Below are 27,174 nucleotides of genomic sequence, written 5' to 3'. Positions count from 1 at the left end.
TTATCCTTAAAAATATTTTGGTCTTTGACCATAGATTTACAACTTTTTACTGGATAGTTTTTTTTAAAAAGGTGAATGTTTTTGCACTACACCTTTGCCTTGCCACCACTTGCTCCTCTTCTCTGTATAACACGGCTGCACCGTCTTGTGTGGGTGAAGTGGGACCAAATGGAATTTAGTGAGGAGAGAGGTGAAGGGACACGAAGCATGGAATTTAAAAATAAATGTCAAGCTACTTTCCATATTGAATACTTAACATTAATACACGCTGCAAGCAACTTGATGCAAATATCTTGTTACAAAACAGAGGAAAGTAAGGGACTTTCTTATATTCTCTGAACTTTCGTGGAAGTTTGAAAAATTACTATTCAGAAAAACCAGACACGGGCACTTAACTCTATACTAAGATTCAACTTCTGACAACTTGAATATATATCCCTTGCCCAACTAATCTACAGTTTGGCCCCTTAATTCTTACTCTATCTTGAATATTTATTTACCAGGACAATATGTACTTTTCTAGACTCTACTCCCACCTTTTATTTTTTAATTTCAGGAGAAAAGGAGTCAATTTAACTGAATGAAGGCAGAAAGACAGTTGAAGTAATAGGCAAGAGTGCCAATGGATATTAAGAGTATGTTTCTAATGTTTTTGTCTGACTGGTAAGAGATTTCTGTAGCTATTTTCAAAGGAACATTTACAAAACTGCTTTTCAACAATTATGTTACTGCATGAGTTTAGTAAGTCAAAGTATGGCTCACTGTTCCTATCTCAACTGTCAGATTATTTCTAAACTAGCTACCTGGTTCACTCGATGAAATCCTATCTTCCATTCCATATTTCCCAAATGATTTGGCTTCTTATGAAAAAAGACTTGGTATTTATAAATTTTTATACATTATCTCCATTTTAGAGGCCTAATCACAATTTTGGAGTTACATAATTATAACTTCAATATACCTTGGATTTATCATAAAAAGTTTGTGTGATACATGAGTGATAGATCATAGAGCAATTCTGATAAAGCCAAATCAGTGAAAAACCTAGACTTGGAAGAATTCTCCTCCATTGATCATATAATCTGGGCACTTAATAAAAGGGTTCAACAAGTACAGCAGGTACCAAAGGTATGTCTTTGAAGGAACATTTGTGATTAGATGTTTAAATTTGTCTTTGCTTGTTAACATCCAGACTCACTTCCTCAAAGCCATAAATCAAGTCCTCAAATGCCCTTCAAAATGTTAGATGAAAGGAATAAAAGCAATACTTTAGAAACTTCCCATTGCAATCCACAGTTAGACAGTAAAATGTAGGATTTCTGGCCACGGGAACTTTTGATTTTGTGGATTTCAGATCAAACTCACTGCTTTCTGCTTTGTGTTTGGACACCATTCAAACCAAACCTTTGAGGCTTTCAGACTTTATAGAGCACCAGGTAAAGTATCAAAGAATAAAAAAATAATCAGTGCAAATCAGATTGGTATTTTATTTTAAAGGCATATACACCTACATAGTATTAGGGCATAATGCGAACCTGCTTGTTGCTAACTACCCATGAAAACAGAATTATTTTCTTTCAAAAGTAATATTTAATATGTACCAAGATCTATGCTTTATACAAAGGAATTTACAATGAGATAAAGTTGACCTGTCTCTATAAAAAGCAAAATGATTAACTGATTAATTTTTGCCCTCCAAACTTTATGGATTGAATAAATTTTTCTTAGATTTAAAAATATATAATTTGACAATAAATACTATAATTTAAATTGCATAAATTACAACAAAAGCTTTGCTTCAGTTTGTTCATTTATCTCAATTTATTCCTTATCAGGGCCCATGCACTATATGAATGCAAATTTTTGAATAAATTTATGTTAAAGTAATATGCATTGGGCTTTTTTAAATGACATCTTATTATTTCAATATATAATCAAATTAAACTTATTTTATTTCCAAATAAATCACCTTCTCTAGAAATTATGCACATGTAAGTACAGCTTTCATTTATTTTTCTATGAGATAGCAAACTATTTTAATCTAACCTGTCTATATTCAGTATTTGTAATAATTTAATTGCAGTTAACTATATCTTGTACCAGCTCTAAGACAAACTAGATTTTCAGACAAAAGTGGTTAAAAATCCAGTGATATTCACTGAGGAAAATCCTACATTTGCAGTTATTCCACAGTTTAGGGAAAATAATTAATATAAACAGATACAGGATCATTTAAAATAAAATAATTAAGTCACATTTAATGACACAACTTTGTTATATATTTGCCTTATGATACTACCAATCTCTTTTTTTTAAACAGGAGCATAAAATACGTATTCAGCATGCACTTTATTGCAAGATTATTCAGAGGTGTATTATGCATTTTGTTTGCCTTAGTAGACATTAGACGTATATAGACAAGATATAAAGCTAGTTTATTACCATAGGAGAGGAAGACACTATATGGATTTCAGGGTCAGAGGCAAAATGGTTTATTTAGTGCAAACACAACTGCAAGAATGTTGTCAGAATAATGTTCACAATGCTTCCTCCTGCTCCACAAGTTCCTCAGAAATGGCTCTGTGCTTTTGGTGAATGCTTGCATATAGGGAGGGTTGTGTTAATGGAGAGCTTGCTAGATTCACAACTTTTATAATTAACCAAAAGATGCCTGATTTTTGTCTGGAGAGAGATGTTGCCTCATCCCTTGTGATTGCTCACTACAAATGCAACCTAAGAAACGGTCCAATTATCAGCATTCAGAGACTTCATTTTTTTGGAATACCAGGCAAGAATTTTAAGGGCCCATGTTAGAGCACTACTCCAACAGATGGTTCAAGGAAGAGTATACATGTTTGAAACTTACAGATAGAAACAGCAACAACAACAAAAAACGTTTAAAAATGATGAGGAAGATTTACAAACAAACCAAATAAAAATGCATAGAAATGAAAAACACCATAAAGATGAAGTCAATGGATAGATTAAAGAGCAGAATTGCTGAATGTAGAAGTATTAAACTACAAGGTGTAAGAACCTATTCAGAATAGAGCAATGAGGAATGGCACTTATTTCTTCTGTGGTTTATGTGTTGTCACTCTTTATTTTGTTTTCTTACTACTTTCCTGGTTGTAAAATAAGGGATTAAAACATGAGGCTTTGATGTCCAGTTGATGTTATCTCAGGCCCACCCTATAAGAGCTGTGTGATTTTGAAAATATTGTTTAGGCAGAGCCTCAGCCTTCTCATTTTTGATATGGTGATAACTATCTCAGGCTTTTTTGAGAATTAAGTATTTTAGCATCTAAACAGTTCAGGTTGTGGTGTGTATTTATTAAATAGTAGGTATCTGAGGTACTACTTCCCTCTTTTATCTTACCATGTCTCAAATGTACATGGCAGCTTCACTAATTGATTAATCTCTTCAATCCTCCCAGTCCAAAACGTTTAATCTTGGACTTGACTAAAGCACTTTTTGGCTTCTCATTGAATAACTTTATCCACCCATGACCACTAGCCACTTTACAATGAAGATATCTTTCTATTCATATCCAGCTTTGTTATCATTTCTCTAGCGAACTACAGATCATTTGGAAAACTTGACTCACGTGAAACACAGGCAGATCCACAGCCTCATCATTTTACCAAGTCCGGTCTTTTTCCTGATCTCTCATTGCAGTAAATGTTTTCACTCCTCAGCCACTTATTTTAAAGTTGAAGAAACAGAAGAGTTTTACCCAAATACTTCCTCTCCTGCACTTTCCATGTACAATCAGCAACTAAGCATAATTAATTCCATCTTCTAAATATAACTCAAATATTCTCTTTTATACTCTGTTTCACATAATTTCTCAGCTTCATTACACTAACAGTATACCTTTATAACATCAGCCTTCAGGGTAAGTTCAAGCTATCTTGATTGCTAAAACAATCATTCCAAATCCAAATGCATAATTCTACCTGAAATATGTACTCTGTATGTTAAGTTTCTCCTAAATCACCATCAAGTAACTACAAAAATTTACAGAAAAATCACTCCAACAGTAACTTCTCAGGGAACAGAAGCCTTCTCCCTCCATGGATCTGGGCCACATCTCATAAGAGCAGAAATACATTTTTCAGGGACATATGAAAGGGCATAACTTTCTCACATCTTATTTTATCATATTATGAGTAGTGGTATAATTTTATGTATTTCTCACCAGTTGAAGAGTTTTCAATGCCACGATTAGTAATTGACAGGGAGTAAGCAAGAACTGTGCATGTATTACCCTCATTTAATCATCATGAACTCCTATGCAGTAGATAATGTTATGAGAATTTCACAGATGAGGACACTAAGGGTCACAACAGAAGTTAAGTAACTTGCTGAATATCCCTTAGATAAACAGTAGTGAGGACAATACTCCAACTAAAAATAAGACAAAGTAGTTACAGAGGTACTTTTCTTAACACCTATGCTATACTCTCTCCTTAGGACATCCAGAGTCATTTCTCTGTTTCTGTAGCTTCACTGTCTAGTACAATACAAGAGCAGTAATAGACATATTGTAAATATGCACTGGATCTTGATTAATTAATAAATGAATAAATGATAAGTGAAGACTAAATGAATATTTATAGAGTATTTTTACTTTGATATAGTGGATTTGCATTGAAAATAAGATTTGGACAGAACTCAAGCAAGTGTCTGCACTTAAAATATTAATAAAAACCATACTGGAGTCAAACTATTCATAACAGGAAAATATATAAAATATATATAATATTTTAAAATTTGGGAGTATTGTTGTCTAGATTATAAAGATTTTTGCTGAGTTTTGAATAAAGGTATTATACTTTGCTTTATACTCAAAGATAGAGTTGAAATATAGCCATACTCAAAATGTGTCTGTAAAATTCTCTTTGTTCCTCATCAACCACATTTTTGGCAATTTTAGAAATAGGGACATGAAAAGCTTAACAAAATACATCATTGGATTCCTCATCTATAAAACGAGGACAATGGCCTATGCAGTCCCAAAGGTCCCTTCTAGCTCCATCATTTAGAATCTTCTGACAATTTACAGCATAAGTTTTACTAGTGCACTGCATGTTTTCTTTTAGTTCCAGATTAATTTCTTTCTTTCTCTAAATCTATAGACTAATCCCAACTGTCATGCCTAATCTATAGGCCAATTTGCATGGCAAAAAAATCCATTGAGGGCATTGCAAAGAATCTGCAATTTGAAGAATTCACAATGTGGGAGACCCTCCATGCCTGGACTGAAACAGTTTTTTAAGAACCTTAAGCACCTGGGGAAGTCATCCAAAGAAAGGCCATCCACTGTGCTTTGATCTCTCCGCTGAAGCACTGCCTGCCATACATATGCTTGGGGGGAGCCCAGCCTGTCGGACCCATGCCGAGGGCTAGCATTCCCCATTGTTCCTGCCCCAGAAATGGCGCCAGAATGTTTCTCAAGTATAAGTGAAGTAAAATTTCATTTCAGTGGAGTGTAGAATGAAACTGAGGTTACATGATATTATATTAATTAGGGTGAGTCAGCCTGTGTTTCAGAGGTGAATAAAAGGGAAAATTAAAAAAATACTAAAAGAACAATATTTCAAAACATATGTGCAAAACTGTATGATTTTTTAAAATGCTTCTCAGATAGTTTTTCTGTAATAATGAGTCCTCTGAGAATATTCATAATTTATTTTATAAATTTAAAAGAATTGTTAGATATTTAATAATAGGAGCCCAAAATTAGGAAATATGGGGTTTGGACTCAAACTCCAATCCCTTTTACAAATCCTTAGCTTCCCATGACTGCACCTTATTTTAAGAGTGAGGGTGATAAATTACTTATACCCAATGAGCATTTGACTCTCTAAAATAATTTATACACATATATGGAAAGTAAACAGTTTCTGGAATAAAAAACTAATTTGGATGGATTATCATTTAAGTGACAATTTTATATTGCTTATTTGTGTAAGAACACAATTATTTTTATAAAATATTACATTTTATATTCTTATTCTCTATCAGTGAAAACAATTAAGAATATGATTGGGCACTGATGGTAGATACTAATCAGGCATTATTTGATTTGTACAAAAATGATCCTTAAAGTGTCTTTAAAAATATAAAGCAAGCTTTTCCACCTGAACTCTGTCAGGACCAACTCATTTTTTATGCCTTCCTTTGTGAGAAACCACTGCCTTACCTGGTCTCCTCTGTTGGGAACTGCCCTGCCTGGTTTCAGGAATTGTAACTGTCCCCCATGGCTAAGTTAGCAACCTCCAGAATGTAGGCCACAGGAGACAAAGCTTGTCTCTGGCAGCAAGTGCTGCTTCTGCTTCTTCCCCTGCCCCCAAAGCATGGTCGATGTCCATGGTGGATACAACCCCTCAGAGAGGGGCAACCTAGGCCAGACACCATCACTTGGGAGACCATCATGGAAGGACTCAGGGGGCTACAACAAAGAGGGAGCGATGGACACTCATTCCCCTAGGTATTGTGACATAGCCCAAGTCCCCATTTCTGTCTGGGAGAAGCGCTGCCTGGCTCTAATCCACTTAAGCCTAAAAACTTATGATGGGGAAGGTGGTGCAGCCCTGTGCTGGAAAGGGCGGGTATCCAGGGTAAATCAGGCCTAAGAAAGAATACGTAAAAATCCTGTGAAACCTGCTTTGTTTCGAATGCTCTCATTTAAATGATAAGGATCCAAGCAAGAAGTTCCTCAAAGTTTTATGGCTCTTTAGCTATCTGATCCTGACTGAGAATAAGCCCTCATGGTTCTTTGAATGCTATCTATTGTATGATCCTTACCTGTATTCTTGTGCAAATGAACCCAATAAAAGCCTCTTGAGAAGGGGGCTCTTGGCCCTTCCCCTTTGAGGGATCGGCCACCTTTCCTCCCCAAGCAGATCATGTCTTGGTAGAGTTTACTTTCATTCCTGGTGGAAGGGGGACCTTGTGAGGAAAGTCACCCCCACACTCCTCCTTTTGCTTACTAACAACATATCAAATAACTAAAAATAGTATTTCCTAGACTTCCTGGGCACATGAGCTATGAGTTATAAGCAGCAGTTGTTGGTTGGCTCCAAATGAAGTTTATTCAGTGTGGGAGAGTCAATGGAATGCATATTTGCCCTTTGCCCTTTTACCTTCATCCTGGATAAAGGTGGAGATGGTGCTGGTTGTAGAACTGCAAATTTGGAACTTTCTTCATAGTATGAAGAAAAGCATAAAACATAGTTTCTAATAAAGATGCTGAGAAAAGAAGGAAGGAAGGAAGGATGTCCATGTTTACAGCAGTGTTCATCACGACGACAGCGAAGACATGAATCATGATGATGGTTCATGATGGTGGCATAGACATGAAAACAGGCTATTCTCCTTTATGCATGAATGGATAACAAAAATATAGTGTATACATATGCAATGAAATAGTATTCAGCAAAAAATCAGAAATGGAAATTCTACCATTTGCAACAATGTGGATAAACCTGGAGGGCATTATGCTAAGTGAAATAAGAGAAAGACAGAGAAATACTGTTTGGTTTCACTCACACATTCAAGCTAAAAAAGATGAACTCATAGACGTGAGAGTAGCATTCCTTCCTTCCTTCCTTCCTTCTTTTCTCAGCATCTTTATTAGAAAGGAACTATTGTGAGGTATGCCGGAGCCACTGCAACAGCCTCAGCCTGCCTTGGTCTGGTCTTGTTTACGTGGTACATACTTAATTGTGACACTATTTTTCCAGTTCTCGGTTCTATATAGCTGAACACAATACCTGACAACATTGACACTGAACCAATCATTGTATTCACAGAAAATGATGGGACTGATTGGCTTAAGTCTGATTTCTGTCCATTTAGATGTATATGAAAATCCAGGCCAATCAGGGCCCACATCAAAAAAACATCATGTTAACAAGGGAAAAAGAGGCCCTGGTCAGGTAGCCCAGTTGATCAGGGCATCATCCTGATGCTCCAGGGTCGAGGGTTTGATCTCTGGCCATGGCACATGTAACAGTCAGCTAATGAATGCACAAATACATAGAACAGGAAATTGATGTTTCTTTCTCTCCCACCTTTCCCCTCTCTCTCTAAAAACCAATCAATAATTCCTTTACAAAGGAAAAAGAAATAGTGAATGATGGGTAGTCCTTCATAAATGTCCACTCTAATATCCATGTACCATAATTCGTTTAATTATTCTTCCATTTGGGAATATCTAGACTGTTTCTACCCTATTATTATCATAAGCAATGTCTTAACTACTTGATAGATAAGTCATTGTAAGAGTATTTTTTCTTTTTAGTAGATTACTGAGAATTAATGTTACAAATCTTATCACATTTTCTTTGAACCCTTAATATAATTTGCTAAATTTATTTATATAACATTTTTTTTCAAGCCCCAATTCTGTCCAAGGGCTTTCTTTCTCCAGCTTTAGTGAAGTGTAATTGATAAATGAAAATATAAATATTTAAGGTGTATGACATTATGATTTTATAAATATATAAATATGCATATATAGTGAAATGATTACCACAATCAAGTTAATTAGCACATCATCACTTCACATAGTTACCACGTTTTGTGTGTGTGTGATAAGCACACTGAACATTTACTCCCAGCAAATCTCACGTACACAACATTAACTGTGGTCCCCATGCTGTACACTAGATCCACGGAACGTACTGACCTTGTGACCGAAAGTTCGCACCCTGTTTCCCCCACCTCCAACTCCTTGACAACCACCATGCTACTCTCACGTCTATGAGTTCATCTTTTTTAGCTTGAATGTGTGAGTGAAACCAAACAGTATTTCTCTGTCTTTCTCTTATTTCACTTAGCATAATGCCCTCCAGGTTTATCCACATTGTTGCAAATGGTAGAATTTCCATTTCTGATTTTTTGCTGAATACTATTTCATTGCATATGTATACACTATATTTTTGTTATCCATTCATGCATAAAGGAGAATAGCCTGTTTTCATGTCTATGCCACCATCATGAACCATCATCATGATTCATGTCTTCGCTGTCGTCGTGATGAACACTGCTGTAAACATGGACATGCAGAGAATTTGGAGACACACATTACATGTCCTTCCCATATATACCCAGAGGTACAATTTGTGGATCATATGATAGCTGTATTTTTACTTTTAAGTTTAACTATATTTCCTTTGTTTTTAAGATTTTATTTATTTATTTATCTTTAGAGGGGAAGGAGAGAGGGAGAGAAACATCAATGTATGGTTGCCTTTCGTGAGCCCCCTGCTGGGAACTGGCCTGCAACCCAGGCATGTGGCCTGACTGGGAATCAAACTGCAATCCTCTGGTTCACAGGCCTGTGTTCAATCCACTGAGCTACACCAGCCAGGGCTTATATTTCCTTTTTATGAATACTTTATGCCATTAATTTTTCTGAGAATTGTATTGTTTGTCTAAGAATTATATTTATCTTTTTCATATGTGCCAAATATTTTTCTGCTTCTTTAAATGTATTTAAATTTTCTTTTATAATATTTTTGGTTGCAAGATTTCACATTTTAGAATAAACCAAGCTTGTGAAGCATTTTTTCTGATTTCTTTCATTGCTTTTAATGTTCTTATACTAAATCTTTTTTATTGTCTTTAAAAGTAGCTTCTTGTTTTGTTGATCAACTCTATGGACAGTTAATTAATCTTTAATTTATTTTGATTTTTATCAATTTTTTTTTACAATTTATTTGATTGATGATGTTTCCCAACACTTTAGCAAGCAAAACTCTAATATTTAATATTTTCTATTTTCTAAAACAAATTTAAGAATATAAATTCCCCTCCAAGTTCTTATTTAACTTTATTTAACTTTATAATCATGATGCTATTTAATCATAATTAATTTTAGTAGTTTATAAAATATATTCATAAATCTATTTTTGTGTTCCAGATCATCTATTTTTTTCTGATTTTTAAAAATTTTATTTATTTATTTTTAGAGAGAGGGGGAGAGAGGGAAATATCAATGTGTGGTTGCCTCTCACATGGCCCCTACTAGGGACCTGGCATGTGCCCTGACTGGGAATTGAACTGGCAACCCTTTGGTTTGCAGCCCATGCTCAGTCCACTGAGTTACAGCAGCCAGGGATGATTCTTTTTAAATTGAATTAATTGGGGTGACCTTGGTCAATAAAATTATATAGGTTTCAGGTGGAACATGTTAGTTATTGAATTGCTAATGTCATACTGCAGTCAAGGAATGTCTCTCTGTGTGGAGTTGATACTTTATAATTTGATGAAACTGTCTTCCAACCTTGAATCAATATATTTCTGTAAATGCTACATGTGTCTCTGAAAAGTTTGTGGGGAGAAACATGAAGAAGACAGCAAAACAGGAGTTTCCTAACTCTTCCTTCTTCCAAAGAGACTGGCACAGGCTAAGGAGCTACACCAGAAACAATTATCTCTGAGAGAGAAAAAGGAAGGGAGGGAGGGAGGGAGTGGGAAGGGGTGGGGACAGAGGAGGGGGAGAGGCGGGGCGGGGGGGGGGGGGGGGGGGCAGGGAGGGAAAAAGAAAAGCAGAGAAAAGAAAGGAAAATGGTTGATACTCTCCTCTACAGTGAGCAACTGAGAAACACTCCCATGAAACATGGAGGAAAAGCTGAGGCACATTTTCATCAAAAGCCACAGCCCTGGCCCAGCACCCGCCATATAATCTAGAAGGAACCCTCAATTCCCAGTTTTTCCCTGGGGATTAAAGAGAATGGACTGCATACTCAATGCACCACCTTTTACTGATACTACTTGAAGGACTGACCCCTACCTCACCTATTTCTGGCAGCTGCCAGGGCCAACATTCAGTAGTCTCTGGGACCACTGAGAACAAAGAGGCCTGTTTAAATCAGCGGAAGGACAAGCAAGTCTGGCAGCAAGAACCACTCACTGCTCAGCATGAAGCCAGAGCACCGCTGGGTAAGGCCCAGCTTCCTGCTTCTCCTTGGAAGGGCTGGAATGCCCATTTAACTCTCCTACCTTTGGCTGCTGACTGGGTCCTGTGGGACCTTCACACCTTTCTGGTGAGACCAGAGTAAGTTAAGAATGTCGCCACCCACAGCAGGTTTGTGATAGATGGTGGAAACAGCTGAAGGGTGAGGCCAAACTGGGTGCTGTCGGTGGGGTCCCCTCTACCCCTTTCCCCTTTCAGGGAAAATATTTAAGATAGGACTCTATGTTTTACGGGAGGAGTTAGACTGACTTCCAGCTGCTGCCTGGGGGTCTGGCGTCTGATTAGCAGGTATCTGGGTGGGCCTAGCATTTACTGGCGCCTCTGGGTTTACAGTCCAAATAGGACACTTTCATTGACTCTACAAGGCTCTCCTGTGACTCCCTTCATGGGTAAGCTCCTGCAGTAAAGCCCAGCCTCCCACTTTCTCCTGGAAGGGTTAAACCACACATCTCCTGCCCCAGCTTTTCCAAACGTGTCCCCAGGGTCCCTTTTTCTAACCAGCTTGTCCCTGGGAGTATGGAAGCTGAGAAGCAGGAATCATTGGTCCTTTGGAAATTTGAAATGGCAGGTGGGTACTTACTCCAGATATGGAAACAAGCCTCTAGCCCGCTTACTGATCTCTGAGAACAGATGGCGCCTGGCAGTCGCTTGTGTTCTGGGCGTGCAGCAAAGCAATGGTGGGGAAGCGCGTGTGTTCTGAAGGAGAGTGTTCTCCCCAGCATAGTGCAGAGTGAGTGGGCAATAAACTCCAGCTCCCAGGTTCTCCCTTAGGAGGGAAGGAATTGGACACATGTCTAGCAGCTACTGCTCTGGGGACTGGCTTAGGAACTGGAGGGGCTTCCCACACCGTGGTCTCAGGTGGTAACTATATAAAGAGATGGTTGTGTGAATTAAGTTGACTACAGTGACCATTAGCTCTGTGTATGTATATGAAAACATCCCACTATACCTTAAATATATGTGTGTGTATATATTTAAATGAAAAGAAAAAAATGTATGCCTTCTCCATGTCTTTTGGGGAGCAGAACAGTGTTATAGATGTTTCTATTAGAACAGTCCATAAACTATTCACACGTTGCTCAAACCTTCCAAAACTTTAACTGTTTTACCTGTTATATCTATTATTTTCAGGATTTATTATAATAAAATGTCAATTTTTACTAGTTTTATTTTAAATAACTTTTTTTTAGAAACCATGGAACATACCCTTTTGGATAGCATCTTTTTACAGGAGACAGTGAAGGACAGAATTTTTTTTTAATGTTATAACCTTGCTCTTTCAAAACTCTGCTGACATAATAGCTCATAAGTAACATTTTTCATGCTGTCTGTAACTCACCAAAATCGTCATCAATGTTACTAAAGCCCTCAATGCTCAGAAACTGACTTCTCAGTCTCTTAAAAGAAGATCTCCCTTATTGGGATACTTTATTTATTGGTATTAGGACTAGCAAGATGTACTTTAATATTGTGTATGGCTCCTATAAATCTGATTAGAACGTGAAATTACATAAAATACTGAGGATAGGTTATTATTCATTGAGTACTGTGCCAGTCATGGAGTTACTGATAAGACTCGCAATTATAAAATTGATGATATAAAATAAAACGTATACCAAATATAACTGATTAAGCAGTATTAATAACATTACATTTAACATTGCAGGTTGCCCTTTAATAATTTCCTTAAAATTAGGCCCTGGCCGGTGTAGCTCAGTGGATTGAGAGTGAGCCTGCGAACCAGATGATCACGGTTTGATTCCCAGTCAAGGCACATGCCTGGGTTGCAGGCCAGTTCCCAGTGGGGGACACATGAGAGGCAACCATACACTGATATTTCTCTCCCTCTCTCCTTCCCTTCTAAAAATAAATGAATAAAATCTTTATAAATAAATAAATAAATAAAATTAGTTTTATTAACATAGAGTTGCAAATACAACTGTTTAATCTCAGACTGTTGGAGATTGGTCACAATGTTTGAGAAACACTAGTTTTAAACTTACAGCAACTGAATTATATAGGCACCGTGATCTACTTTTATAAAGTAATAGGTAGAATACCTGTGCAGACTAAAGTACAAATATAAGGGGACATTATGGAATGACACATTTCTAACAAATGACAACGTCATTGATTTACATTTCATATTATGTTTCTATGATGTTCCAAATTTATCAGAATGAGAATTAAAGGGCCCATGTTTGTATTTCAGCATTCGCTATTAAAAATACATTTTTCCAAAATATTAAATAATATACTGTAAAATAGAGATACTAATATTTGCTTTTATCTAGAATTATTTAAATTATGAAACATTTTAGTACAATATTAAAGTTACAACTATTTTAGTACAAATGATGTGGGAATAAATTAAAATAATACATTTGTAGATATTACACTTAGGAGTGGTACATAAAATATAAAATTTATATACACAAACATACTTGATGTGTTGAGAGATAGTTAATTGTGTTCTTTGACTTTAAATTTAATCCTCCCCCCAGGTGGGGAGAGGTTAAAATAGTTTACAAGGTTTCTTGGGGAGCTGAAATGTTGCTAGTTAACATAATAGGATTGGCAGCTATTTTAAGTCAAAATCAGTTCTTTAATCCTCTATCTACTACAGGTAGAATTAATTCATTACTAACCTCACAACAAATTTCATTGAAAGTAGGTCTGCTGTGACTGTTAAATTGTAGTCGAAATTAGCAAACGTTCAAATGGTCTCATCAAGAAAACTGTGCATAGTGTCATTTAGCACATTAACACAGTCCCCCAAATGTGGTTCAGAAGTGACTTTTTCCATCTTCATTTCACCATTGTGTGGCTCATTTGAAACAGCTAGTATGTCTGAAGCAGTTTATAAATGTGGCTGAAGAAACTATTCAACACAGCTCGTTAACTAGCAATTTTACCTCAAGACCATCTTGAGCATTTGATTCCTCATGGTTTGTTCTTTTTTTATCAGTTCTTTTTACTTCAAGACCATCTTTTGAGCATTTGATTCCTCATGGTTTGCTCTTTTGATCAATGTATATATACACACACATACACAGTATATATATACACACACACACACACACACATATATAATATATATAGTACGAGTTTTATATATATATATATATTACAAGTTATAAATATACTTTCTGAGTGTGGGTGGTTTCTTGATGAGTCAACTGAGAGTATTAATTCAGTGTTTTAGCTAACAATGGCAGTTTAGATGCTTAATGTTTTATTTTCATGTGTACTGATGGCTGTTTTTTATGAAGAATAAGAGATTAACCCTCTTTATCCCCTATTCTAATTTTTACTTATACTTTCATTATTAAATCTTTCATTGGTTAATTTAAAAGTTACATATATATAATTTGCTATTTCTTTACATATCAAAATCAAATATTATGTGTTGTTAGCCCATTGGGTAAGATGAAAATTTCAATCTTGTTTTTCTATTTTTGTTGTCTTTTTATCTTCTAATATTTCTTTTATATCATGACTTTTGTATTTTAATGCTGGTAAAATTTCTGTTTATTATCATTCTGTGAAAACATTTATTTCTGAAAATATAAATTTTCTATGAAATGTCAAAGAATTAAAAACTAATAATGTTCAGTATATTATTATTAAAATTTTTATTGTCTGGCATAAACTCTAGCTATGAGGAAGCTTCCCATTCTTTGCCTTGCTATCTCTAAGGTGTCTGAGGAGGGCTAGGTCCATGACTCTGAGCTTAGCGGCTCCTACAGACAGAAACTCTCAGCTGAGTGCTTGACTCAAAATTCCTCGGCACAGAGTGAATTCTACTATAGTCAGCAATTGTTTTCTCTTAGCTGTATTAACAGGGAGAGTAGGTTGAAGCCAGAGCCTGCCGTAACCACAAAGAAAGGTCATCTGCCTTGTGCCTGTAATGTGCCCATTGGACACATTTTACCAGTGAGAAATTGAGAAAATGCCTGGACTTGTCCTCTATAGTACATATCTTGACACAAGTTTTTACTTAATGTATAGTTTCTAATCAGTCAATTACACCATTAGTCCAATCCCCCATTTCCATCCACATAGTCTGCATATGTGAAGAATATTTCTGTTTCATTGTGTAATTAAATCTTATGAGATTTTACCAGTCTTCCAGTTTTGATTCCTTCTCCTCTTATCCATTCCCTTATATATTCCTTTATACACTTAACATCTAACTGCATTTCCTTCCATTTTTAAATCCTCACCCAATGATATGCTTTTATTGATATGAGAGAGAGAGGAAAAAGGAATGAGATGGAGAGGAGGAGGGGGGAGGCATAGAAGAAGGAAAGAGAGAGAAACATTGATGTGAGAGAAACACTGGTCGGTTACTGGACCTGGGTTTGAACTCACAACTTAGGTATGCACTCTGACCCGGAATTGAATCCCCAGCCTTTTGGTGCATGGGATAACACTACAACCAAGTGGGCAACCTGGCCAGGGTCATTTACTTCATTTTTGATGGCCAATATGTATTTTTTATTTATGGGTAGTATAGTTTTTATTCATTTCCAAAGCATAGTTGTTATAATTCACACATATTAACTCATTTAATCATCACAACAACCCTCAGAGGTATATCCAATTATTATCCATTATAAAAATGATGAAACCGAGGCACTTAGGGGTGAACCTCTCTGACAAAGATCAGAGAACTAGTAAGAGGCACAGCAGGCAGTGGAGCAGTAAAGGTGAGGCCTTGGTCACGCCAGCGCTTCATCTCTCAAGACTCATATAATTATCAAGTTTGTTGTGGGTACTTGGCTTTATCTTTTAAAATAGTCTTCTCTTTTTCTATTTTCTTATTCCAACTTAGACAGAAAAATAAATGGAAAGTAATTCTTGAGTTTTTGGACAATTAAAAAAGCCTTTACACCTGATAATTTTACAGTGTCGATATTTCGGGAGAGTCAGTGTTCGGTGGGCAGTGAAACCATCAATTCACTTCTTTAACATTCGGTGTGACGGATGAAGCCTGCGGACAGTTTGACTTGCATACTTTTATAGGATAAGCTGATTTTATTCCCCTCAATGTGTTTGTAGCTTCTAATTTTCTATGATGTTATAAAATTTCACAAGCCACATGTCAGAATGGAGACGTTTTCATATACTTAGCTCTTAAATCTGAACACATGTATAAATTTAATTCATAATATTTTCTTCTATTGTATATTTTATCACTGTTCTTTTAGGTTTCTGCTTAACTTCATTTTTTAAACTGTTATTCAGTAGCATAGACAGTAGGTAGAAAATAGGGGAGAGGGCAAGAATAGTAGGGGAGATATAGAATCTAAAGAACTTGAGACATGTGGTCATAAACTAAAGGGGGGAATGGTGGCGGAGGGGTGTGGAGGGGAATGAAGGGGGGAATAGAACAACTGTAATGGCATAATCAATAAAATACACAAAAAGTAAAATAAACTGTTATTCATTATTTTTGAGACTCATACTTAATTTTTGTTTGTCTAGAAAAATTTGTTGTTCTTGACTTTTTCATTTTGAATAACTATAGAAGTATTAATTACAATTAATATTGTAAAGGTTTTGCTTCCTTTGAAATAAGTGCCCTTTCTTTACACTTCTTGATTCTTCACACTATTAAATTTCTTCAAATTCCAAGTAATTCTTATGCAAATGGTGAATTTAGGACTAGAATTAAAAGAGGTGGCTAGTGTATATGGCGTTATGTTTCCACAACAGGCCTCTTTCTTCAGTTTTGGAAGGTCGACTTAAGTGAACTGAGTATTGCAAAGGTCTTCCTGACCAAGACTCACTTTCAGGTATAATGACGAGAAACAGCTGGACATTCTGGGTTTCATACCAATTAAAAATATCTTTGCTTTTTGAACCCAACAGCCATATCAGGTACCTAACTCCTTCCCAGATTTGTGAATTTTTTTTGAATAGAGACTATAAATATCCCTAATCCCTGTGGACATGGGCGAATATGGAGCAACATAACAGCCTTCCATATTGTAATATTTGAGGGGCAGATCTGTAGGAGATTCTCACCTTTGTGAATGTGTCTTTTAATCATCTAACCCTGATTATCAGTTGACTCAGAGACTATTGCTGTTCTCTGTGCTCATTATGTTGGGAGACACTCTGCCATTCTGCATTCTAATGAGCATGCCCTGGTCTGTGTCTCCCCAGTCTTGCTCATCCTTTCATAAAACGCCATCTGATACTGAAAGAGAAATTGCTGCCCTCTCATTCTCAGAACAGTAACAGATTGATATCATTTAAATTAGATTTTGGGAGGTGATGTAGCTAAAAAATATGTTAAGCTTTCCATATTGAATTGGAAGCTCTAATTAAATGCTTTTAATTATGAATGGCTATTTGGCTGGGGGAATTTGAGGTTCCTGGGATGATGACTAAATTTGCATCAAATTCACTTAAAAGTATAAGGTTCATTTGTCTTTACTTGATCCCCAACTGCTTGTTCCACTCTTCTCATTTCTCTCTTTTTATGCCAAAAGTGGATAAAGAAAGGTCTAATTCATAGACTCCAGTTTCTCCTCTCTCACTGTTACTTGAAATTACTCTAAGTAGGTCTTTCTCCCCACACTCTGCTGAAGCTATTCTAAGGTTGTAAAGACCTTCAGAGTACAAAACCTGGTGGTTATTCATAGCACTAGTGTTACTTATCACCAAATTTTGACCCAGTTCTGCTCAAAACATTTTTCTACTATTCTTCTGACATACCTCCTAACTCAAACGTAAATTCTTCTGGTTTTTTAAAATATAGTGTGAGTCCATTTTCTGACATCCGACTAACAATTTTAGCTTCACCCCTTCCTCTTTCCCTTCAGCTTCACCCCTTCCTCTTTCCCTTCAGACTGAATTGGTAAGAAAGCTTGGTCGGGTGATCCCTGTTTCGGTGAAGGCAGATTTAAACCACACAAGGCCTTGCCTATGCAAAGGAGCCCTCACTCCAACTCTGCCCTTAACCACAGTTAAAAACCCCAAGTCAGTCTCCCTTCCTTGCTTTCTCACGCCACTTTGGACCAACTCGGGAGGACCACTCTGCTTGCCCCAGAAAGCCTTATGTAAGTAATAAACATTTTCATGCATTGGTATGTGTGTGACATTATCAGTCTCCGTATTTGAACAAAATTTCTCAACAGTTCAGCCTTTAGGGCTCAGTAAAAGGAAGTATTTTTTAAAATTTTAACCTACCCTCATTCCTTCAGTGATTTCATCTAGTCTCATAGCTTCACATACTCTCTATTTTCTGACAGTCCCCTCATGTATTATCTATATCAGTCCTTCCCTTTAATCCCCAACATCTATATTAATTACCTACTTGATGTTTCTCCTTAGATGTCTAATAGACACCTGGAGCCTGAAATTCAATACTGAACTGCACTTATCTTCTTCAAAACTTTCCTCTCAGAGTTTTTCCATTTATTTATTGACTTAGTCTAACAATCTTGGAATCATTCTTGAATTCTTTTTTTTTTTTTTTTTTTACAAATACAGTGTTTTGGCAAAAGTAGCTTTACAGTTATTCATATGGAAAATAATACAATAATCAATAAATAATAATACAAGAATAAACTCTTGTGTTTTACATAGTCACAACTGTAAACCTATTTTTGCCCCACCCTGTGTATATGAAAATCTTATCTGATCCACCATCTAAATATATACAAAATCTTGCAACTTACTCTGCTGTTACTACTGGGACTGTTGGGCAAGCTTATATTTTCAAACTGGAATTAGTGAAACCACTTATAAACTGCTATTTCTTTCCCAGCCTATGCCCCATACTCCTTGGACTCTTCTAAGCACAGCAGCCAAAGTGATCTTATTAAAATGTAAATTAGATCATACCTCTTCTCTGCTCAGTCTCAACTGGCTTTCTGATTCACTAAGAGTAAAAAAGAAATTCCTTTGAATTGCATACAAAATCAATATAATCTGGCACCCATTATTCTCCGTCTTTATCTCTTACTGCTCTCTCACTAACTAGCTGTGCATCAGCCACAGTAGCCATATTTCTGTGCCTTAAACGCAGCAGACACATTTCTCTTACAGGCTTTTGCCCTTGTAGTTTCCTTGGTCTAGAAAGAAATCCCTCTGTGCGTCCTCATTGCCCAGTCACTTGTGTGCTTTAGGGCATTACTCAACTCTCTCTCACTGAAGTCTTTTTCCTCAACAGCATTCTCTGTCCTTTTTACTTTTCTCTACTGCACTTATGAAATCAACAACTAATATATTGTTTTATATTTTGTTTCATAGTTTAACTCCCATTATGACAATATAAGATTCATGAAAGCATGGATTTTTCTGTTGTTTTCATTGCTAGAAAATGATTCAACGCAAAATATGTGTTAAATAAGCACTTGCTGAAATATTCATTTTTAAATGAATAGGTTTACATAATATTGCATTGGTAAATTCATTTACAGGAGAATTTCTTATTTTTCACTTTATAATCTGATTAGTATAATGGACAATCCTTAACTAATTAACTAGTTAACCTGTCTTCTCCATTTCTGTAATGCAGGTAAAAATAAATCATGTTACCAGGCTTGATGATAAGAAATATAGCCCATATGACTTATCTAACCCATGGTGAGATATATAAGTTGTTATGTTTCAATCGAGTCCTGGAATAGCTTTGTATATGAAACATTCTCTCTGTGTATGTGTTGTGTGTGGGTGCCTTTCTCTTAATTATCCCACCATTAAAAAATGTTTCCTTAAGAGCAAAGATGAAGTGAACAGTATTTATTAAAGTACCTATTATGAATAATTCTGATTTCCTCTCTCCAGGGGGCTAAGCAGTAGATTAACTTAGTCTGAGTTATAATCAGGCCCCAAGGCTGAGAGAGAAAACTTCACCACAAAGATCGTAGAAGGTACAAAGAGTATGGCAAGAGCATGGAATGAGAACAAAGACCTAAGTATTCATTTGAAGCCTATTAAGCAAAATAAAAACAGTACCACAGTGAAGTGATCAAACACTGAGATGAAACTGAATGTGTATAGCAGGCTCATTAGAATGAGGTAACAAAAAGAGAACCTTAGAAAGTCAAGGAGAGTTGATATATCGGTACAAAAGCCCTGAGTAAACTTTGTTGACCATGGTTGACTTTTTGTGCATGCAAACGGAAGATACTCTGACATCAAGGAGGTTAAAATCTAATGAAATAAAGGACAGCAAAATATGTTTAAAAATATACAAAAAGAAACATTTATAAAAATTAAATTACACAGAATTTTAAGTCCTAATAGTTCCAGTACAAAGTCAAAGCACATACAGAACAGAATTTTCAAAACCTAAATGAATATAAGAAACAACTAGATAAAAAATATTTTTAAGAATACAGTGCACTTTAGTCATTGCACCACCATGGTTTAATATTATGTTTCTTTGCTTTTAAATGAAATGAAAGAAGTCACAGAGAAGAATTATCTTTAATTCTGTCCCAATACTATAAAACTGAAAAGTATGAAAATAACTAATTATTGATAATGACTTTTTTTACCAAGGGATATTATTACATGGGGCTTGCTTACCCCTGGATCATCTGTCCAGATTTTATGGTATTTATATTTATATATTTAAATTGTAACATATACAAAAGAAGTAATTTGTTTTAATTTAGAACAAGTCAGGTTTGATACTAATGGGTTATATAGTTTAAAAAAATCTCTTGGGAAGACATGCTGAATTTACATTTTAATATGTTAGGATGTTTCTATACAAGGTAACCAAAAATTTTATTTTAAGAAACCCAAGTTAAGTGTATTAATGGTTGGGCTCTTAAACATATTACTTAATTTTCTTAAAAAAGTTACTTTTAGACAGAGGGGAAGGGAGGGAGAAAGAGAGGGAGAAAAATATCAATGTATGGTTACCTCTCCTGTGCCTGCAGGACCTGGCCTGCAACCCACACATGTGCCCTAGACTGGGAATCAAACCAGTGACCCTTTGGTTCGCAGGCTGGAGCTTGACCCACTGAGCCACACCAACCAGGGTGCATATTAATATTTTTCACTAATATTTACTGATTCTTTCAAGAATCAGTACGTGAGAACTTGTTGGTACAGTCTCATTCCTGTACTGCTAAAATTAGATTTATCTGGCATTAACACTTTAGTTTGATCATTTAAATATCTCCAAAGTTCAAGTTTTACATTTTAATTTATTTAGGCCAGTGACAGTACAACTAAAACGTTAAGACTTTCCTCACTGGGATGATTTAGCCTTGATTTTACTAAGCCTGGGAAAACTGGCGGCTTTAAATAACACAATCAAAGCAGTATTTTTCAAGATTTTTATATGTACTCTCATGATTATAAGTGTTATGAACAATGGGATGTGATTGTTCATAGAGAAAGAAAATTTTCTCATATAAATTACAATGCATCTATTCTTTCCAAGTTAAAAAATAAAACCAAACTTCACAATAGCTTTGAAATGTTTTTTTAAATAGCCCATAAAAAAAGTATAAAATGAGTCAATCAAGGTAAAAGTTGACTAAAATTTTCTTATTTTATTATTATCTCTGAATTTACTTATGAAAAACAAAAGTACCCAAAGATTGTAAACCAGACTATCAGAAGTTAATGTCTATAATTATACAGAACTAAATATCTTCTCTCACAGAATTTATTTGTATTTCTATAGTGTCATATTTATAAGAGTGGCAGTCTCATTTGATATCAAGTGGCCATATCAACTGTCCCTTAAAGATATTTTCTTTTTATTGAAGAACAGAGAGTCACAATAATCAATAAGAGCCATCTTTTCTAGGAAGCCTCTGGGCTGTTTGGCCATAGATACATCTTTTTGGTCTGTGAAACCCTTCAACTACTTCCTGTCTCCTTTATTTCTTATTAATTTTTCTTAGATACAGTCTTAGGAACCCATTGCTTTTCTTAGAAAACAGTTCACTTAATCTGAATAAGAACCTATAAAAATATGTTCTGTGCACAGGTCATTTCTACCTACCTGTTCTTACCAAAAAATAAAGATGAAAACAACACGAGAATGCTCAGTCTGAGTTTCCCCAGCATGAGTAGACATCAGGTAGGCACCATATTAGGTATGTGGTTTGAGCTCATATTTATTAACTTTATAATAATTAAGCAAAAATTACTCTAATTCACAGATTGGCCAAAAATTGGCATGTTTAAATTAAAGTAATAATGTAATCAAGCACTTAATGTTTCTGAAGAAGAAAAAAAAAGTCTGCCTAAGAATTACACAATCTAAAGGAAATATAAAATATTTGAACATAAATTAATCTAACCAGTGAATGTAACATATTTATTGTGCAAAGATACTATATATCTTTATAACAGCAACTTTTGCTTTTCATGGATATATGATAATAATAGGGTGGAACTACTTGACTTTAAATGTTACTGAGAGAGACTTTTAAAGTGGTATGCAGTGGCTTTTTTGTTTGTTTTCAGAAGTAATCATGATTAAGCATAGTACTGGCAAACAACTTCCTGAGTACTGCATTTTGGCAAGATCTATTAAGATTATAACACTGAGCAAGTTATTTGAATAAATACCTTTAAAAATGATAGTCATATTTGCTACTAAGCTAACTTATAGCATTGCAAAAGTTTGCTAATAAAAGCGTAGCATTCTTCTAGTGTATAAAATACTGCATTTTGGCTAATATATTATTTTCAAAGCTGAAAAGAGTCCTGTATTTTATTTTGCAAGGTCAATAACATTCTTGTTTCTGGAAGACATTTTAGCCATAAATACTAAATAAGCCTATTCAAATAACCCTTATGTAGCTGCCAGTTCTCCTTTAGGTTGTGATTCTCTGACACGTAAGCACCTGTGCTTCATTTGAAGTGAATGCTGTCAGTGATCGATGGATTTCCTCAGCTTTGACCACCATCTTCTCTTGCAATACCCTATAAAACTTCTTCATATACTACTTTTTCTTTTTTTCCCTTTCTTCCTCAATCCCTCCCTCCCTCTCATACCCTGTCTTAGATTGCCCTATCCTGCTGTGTCTGTCCATATCTGTGTCTATCTCTCTCTACCTTTCTGTATTTATTGAAGTATTAGTAAGTCCCCTGTTTAAGATGCTAGTACACATCAGTGAATAAGACAAAGTCACTCCCTTTATGTTGGTAGGATATTGAGATCCTAATAAGGCACACAGAAACATAAATGGTAATAAATTTACACATATAAGGGAATTCTGTGAATTAAATAAAGTAGGGCAGGTTGATAAAGAGTATTGCTGGCAAATAGTGTGAGATAGAAGTGGTTGTTTTTATGAACATCTTAAGGGAATTTTTCTATCATGAGGTGACATTAGACCTGAATGACAAAAGTCAGTGATATAAACTAAGAGAGACATGACCACAGTAAGAGTAGACAGCTTTCCATGGGTCAAGCAAAATTGTATTGGATGAAGTATGGCCAGATGACAGTTGAGGTTGATGTGGAGGGCAGATGCCATATTAGGTAGAAAGCTATTGGCCACTGCCAGTGGTAGGCAGTTATTCTAAGTGTATTGGAAAGGTAATGGAGAACCATCAAGGGTTTCGGAGGACATCTCATGGACCATTCTGATAGCTATCCAAAAGTTCTAAGAGTAGAAATAGAAGTCCTCTTCTACTCTAATTGTTTACAACAAACTGCCTGGTACTATTGACAGTATTTCTACATCCCATATTGCTATTCTCCTATGTTTTTCTGAAGACAGCTTCCATCTTCCCTCATTTGCACTTTTACAACATTTCTCTGCCTGCTGACCCAAAGCCTTCTAGTGCTAAAGCCACTCCAGAACCAGTGGAAGAATTAAGAAAGGCATAGTCTTTTCTTGATTTCCATCATGTATTTTGTCCTTTGGTTCTGCAGGTATTACTGTTATCATGGACTTAACAAGCCTCAAAATAAGTATAGTGTCCTATGTATACCCCTGTCTTTCAGGAGCCAGCATAGAGTCTTCCATTCTCCACTTATTTGGACATTTTTCTCGGAATCTTCTGATTTTTTAGCTAAACCAAGCAAGCAAACAAACATAAAGCACACTAGCATATTCATTACTGCAGATACATATCAGTGTTTGGTATTAGGCTCCATGAGGCCAATGACCACTCAGGCCCAGCTTAGACAAACATTTTACAAAGCCACTTATAGAAAATTGGCATTCATTAGACTAAGAGTAATGACATAATTTCTATCCTCAAAGAGACTGAAAAATATATGTACCAAACCTGTTTGATTTTATCTGTATTAATGTAAAAACTTGTTTTTTAAATGAAAACTTCTGATCATTAAAGGAATATGGATTCATTTTGGAAATTGTAAAATATGCATAAGCATAAAACAATTAAACATTAATAATCCTACCACTCAAAATGAATGGCTGTTAACATTTTTAAGTACTGATGTGTGTTTGTGCATGTGTGTGCATATATTAGGTTGTTATGTATTTGTATCATTTTAGAAATTCATTTTTCCTTTAATTCATCTTATTGTTTTTACAACATAAATATCTTTCAGTAATTTGAATTTATAATCTATATCATGGTTTAGTGTTACATATTAGGCACATTTATACTTGTTTTGCTATAGATACAACAGTTTTGTGCTCTTTTATTCTCTGTTCAGATTTTGTTTATATAAACTTAATTCTAACTTGATATCATCACCAATATTAATATCATTATCTCAAATAAAAGTTATATAATAATTATTTTGGATATTTGGATGAAGTTTTACATTACATGAAAATAATTATATGTATTTCTCTTTGTGTTTTATTAGGTACATTGAATATTTCTAGTTTTTTTAGTATACAAAATTCCAATTTAGGGATTTAGAATTTAATTAATCTCTCAATTATCTGAAGTATGTTCACTGTGTACTTGTTTTTTTTGTAAAACAAAACACATGTGGATGGCATATTTTATAAGACTTTTTAAATTTAAGGACAGCTTTTTTAAGTTATTGTTAATTTTTCCTTCTCTACATAAAAATCAGGTTGTTTAGCCTTGGCTGCTGTGGCTCAGTGAATTGAGTGCCAGGCTGTGAACCAAAGGGTTGCTGGTTTGATTCCCAGTCAGGGCACATGCCTGGGTTGTGGGCCAGGTCCTCAGTGGTGTGGGCACTGGAGAGGCATCCACACATTGGTGTTTTGCTCCCTCTCTCCCCCCCTTTAAAAATAAATAAATAAAATCTTTAAAGAAATGAGGTTGTCTATATTTGGAAACCTTGTTTCACGAGAGTCCATATTTTTGGCATTCTTGTTTTTAGAGTTTGAAACAGGCCAGCTAGTTTTCTCTTTTGTAGGTACTTTTTGTTTCACTGAAAACTATTTGTAGAGACAATTACTTAAATCCTTTAAAAGTGTAACATAAACAAAGGTATGTCTGAGTTTTAGTATCTTTTAATTACTTGACTGACCTTCTATAAACTTTTTCTATATGCAAATTCAAGTCTCTAACACAGGAGGATTTTAAAAATTATTATTAATCTATGATTGTGTAGCCAGCTAGCTGTGTTTCCTCTTTCCGGGTTGACTCATCTTAATCAGTATTTCATTCCCTCCCACCTCAGATTTCTGTGATAATTTCTTATTATATATTTTATTAATTTCATATTACTAATGTCCAATCTGATGATCTCATGTCCTTTGTGGTTTTTATTTAAGCAGTTATATAATCCTACACAGGCTTTTCAATTTCCTAATCAGAATGTCATTAATCTTGCATAGCTTTTATTGAATTGTGTTGAGAACTTGACTGAGCCATTTTCTAAAAGTTGTTTATTATGTGACACCTTGTAGTTTCTTTCAGAGTTGTTTTTTCCTTTAAAAATAAAAAAATTTCACATAGTTTGAGTTTTTCAAGATGCTTACTTTATTTTTATCTCCTTGTATTCATATTTGAAATAGATCCCTTATATTTTTCAGATTCAGACAAAGGAAGAGGAAAAATATTAGAATTTCTATCCTTTCCTTATCTGCTTCATTCATCCGGTAGCTTGAGGAGGAAGGTAAGTTTGGGGAAAGTGCAGTGTAACTTAAACAGAAAGTTTGTCCTTCTCCCCCAGATTTCCCTGCATTGTATTTAGCATGGCTTTCTTGCTTTGGGAGGTGACTATTTCTCCTGTTTATGGAGCATAGTGGTCATCCTTAAAAAGCAGTGTTAGCAGTGCCTTTACTTTTTTGTCTGTTATGGTTGTCTCTGAAATGATAAACCAGGAGTAATTCCAAGTTGAGAATCTAAAGAGTTTAGTCTCTTGTATCTGACTCTCTTGCTGGAGTTGCTGATGAATCTCTATGTTCCTTTGGACTATGTGCATGCCCACCATGTTCTGTATACCATAGCATCATTCTCTATGCAGCCAAAGTAAAATCCTTGAATATACTAAATTGTTGTGCCCCTACTTTCTCTGTTTTAGGAACTCACACCACACACACACAGGCACACAGACACAGTGAACATTGGAATAGGAATCGAAAGGATTTCTTACTGCTACTTAACCTACGACTACTTCTTAACTTACTACTTTACTTCTACTAAAAGAAATCACTTTTATTCAAAACTAAAAGAACTTCAAAACCCACTTCATATTCCCTGGTCCTTATGCACATTTGTCATGTTTATCAACAAATATAAAGTTTATCTTTTAATGTGTAATTAGATTATGTTTTTTGAAAACATTATTAAGTACAACATGTTCTTTGTAGGTGTACGGGGGTGGGGTGAACACTGCAGCAATGGGCAGGCCGATCGCGTGTCTTCCAGGAATCTGATCCCTAACTGGAGGTGAGACACACAAACAATAGCCACCTGAGACACAAAATGTAAAACGTTCTAGGTAGCACTGACCCAGAAGTACAAAGCTGCTCAAAGGAAGGAAGAGCATTTGTTGGACTGATTTTTTCAGTCTAGGCCATGGTATTTTAACTGGGCCTTCAATGAGGGATCTGGTTTTGGTAGATTTGAGTGGCCGAGAATCCAGGGGAGGAGAAAGGAAGGGAATTCAGAAGGTGAGAAGAGAGCTGGAGAGATTCGTTGGATGGCTGTATACTTGCTAGGAACACTCGTCATGATTTCTGATAGAACTCATACACGCTGCCAACACTTTAGTTTGTTACTACTTTTTAGAGCATTTTGTATCTTTGAATAATTAACTGTTCCTTGACTCATTCTT

The sequence above is a fragment of the Artibeus jamaicensis genome, unplaced genomic scaffold, assembly GCF_021234435.1.
Source record: "Artibeus jamaicensis isolate MK-2021 breed Jamaican fruit bat unplaced genomic scaffold, CSHL_Jam_final contig_387, whole genome shotgun sequence".
NCBI lineage: Eukaryota > Metazoa > Chordata > Mammalia > Chiroptera > Phyllostomidae > Artibeus > Artibeus jamaicensis.
Note: the sequence above shows the minus strand (reverse complement) of the source record.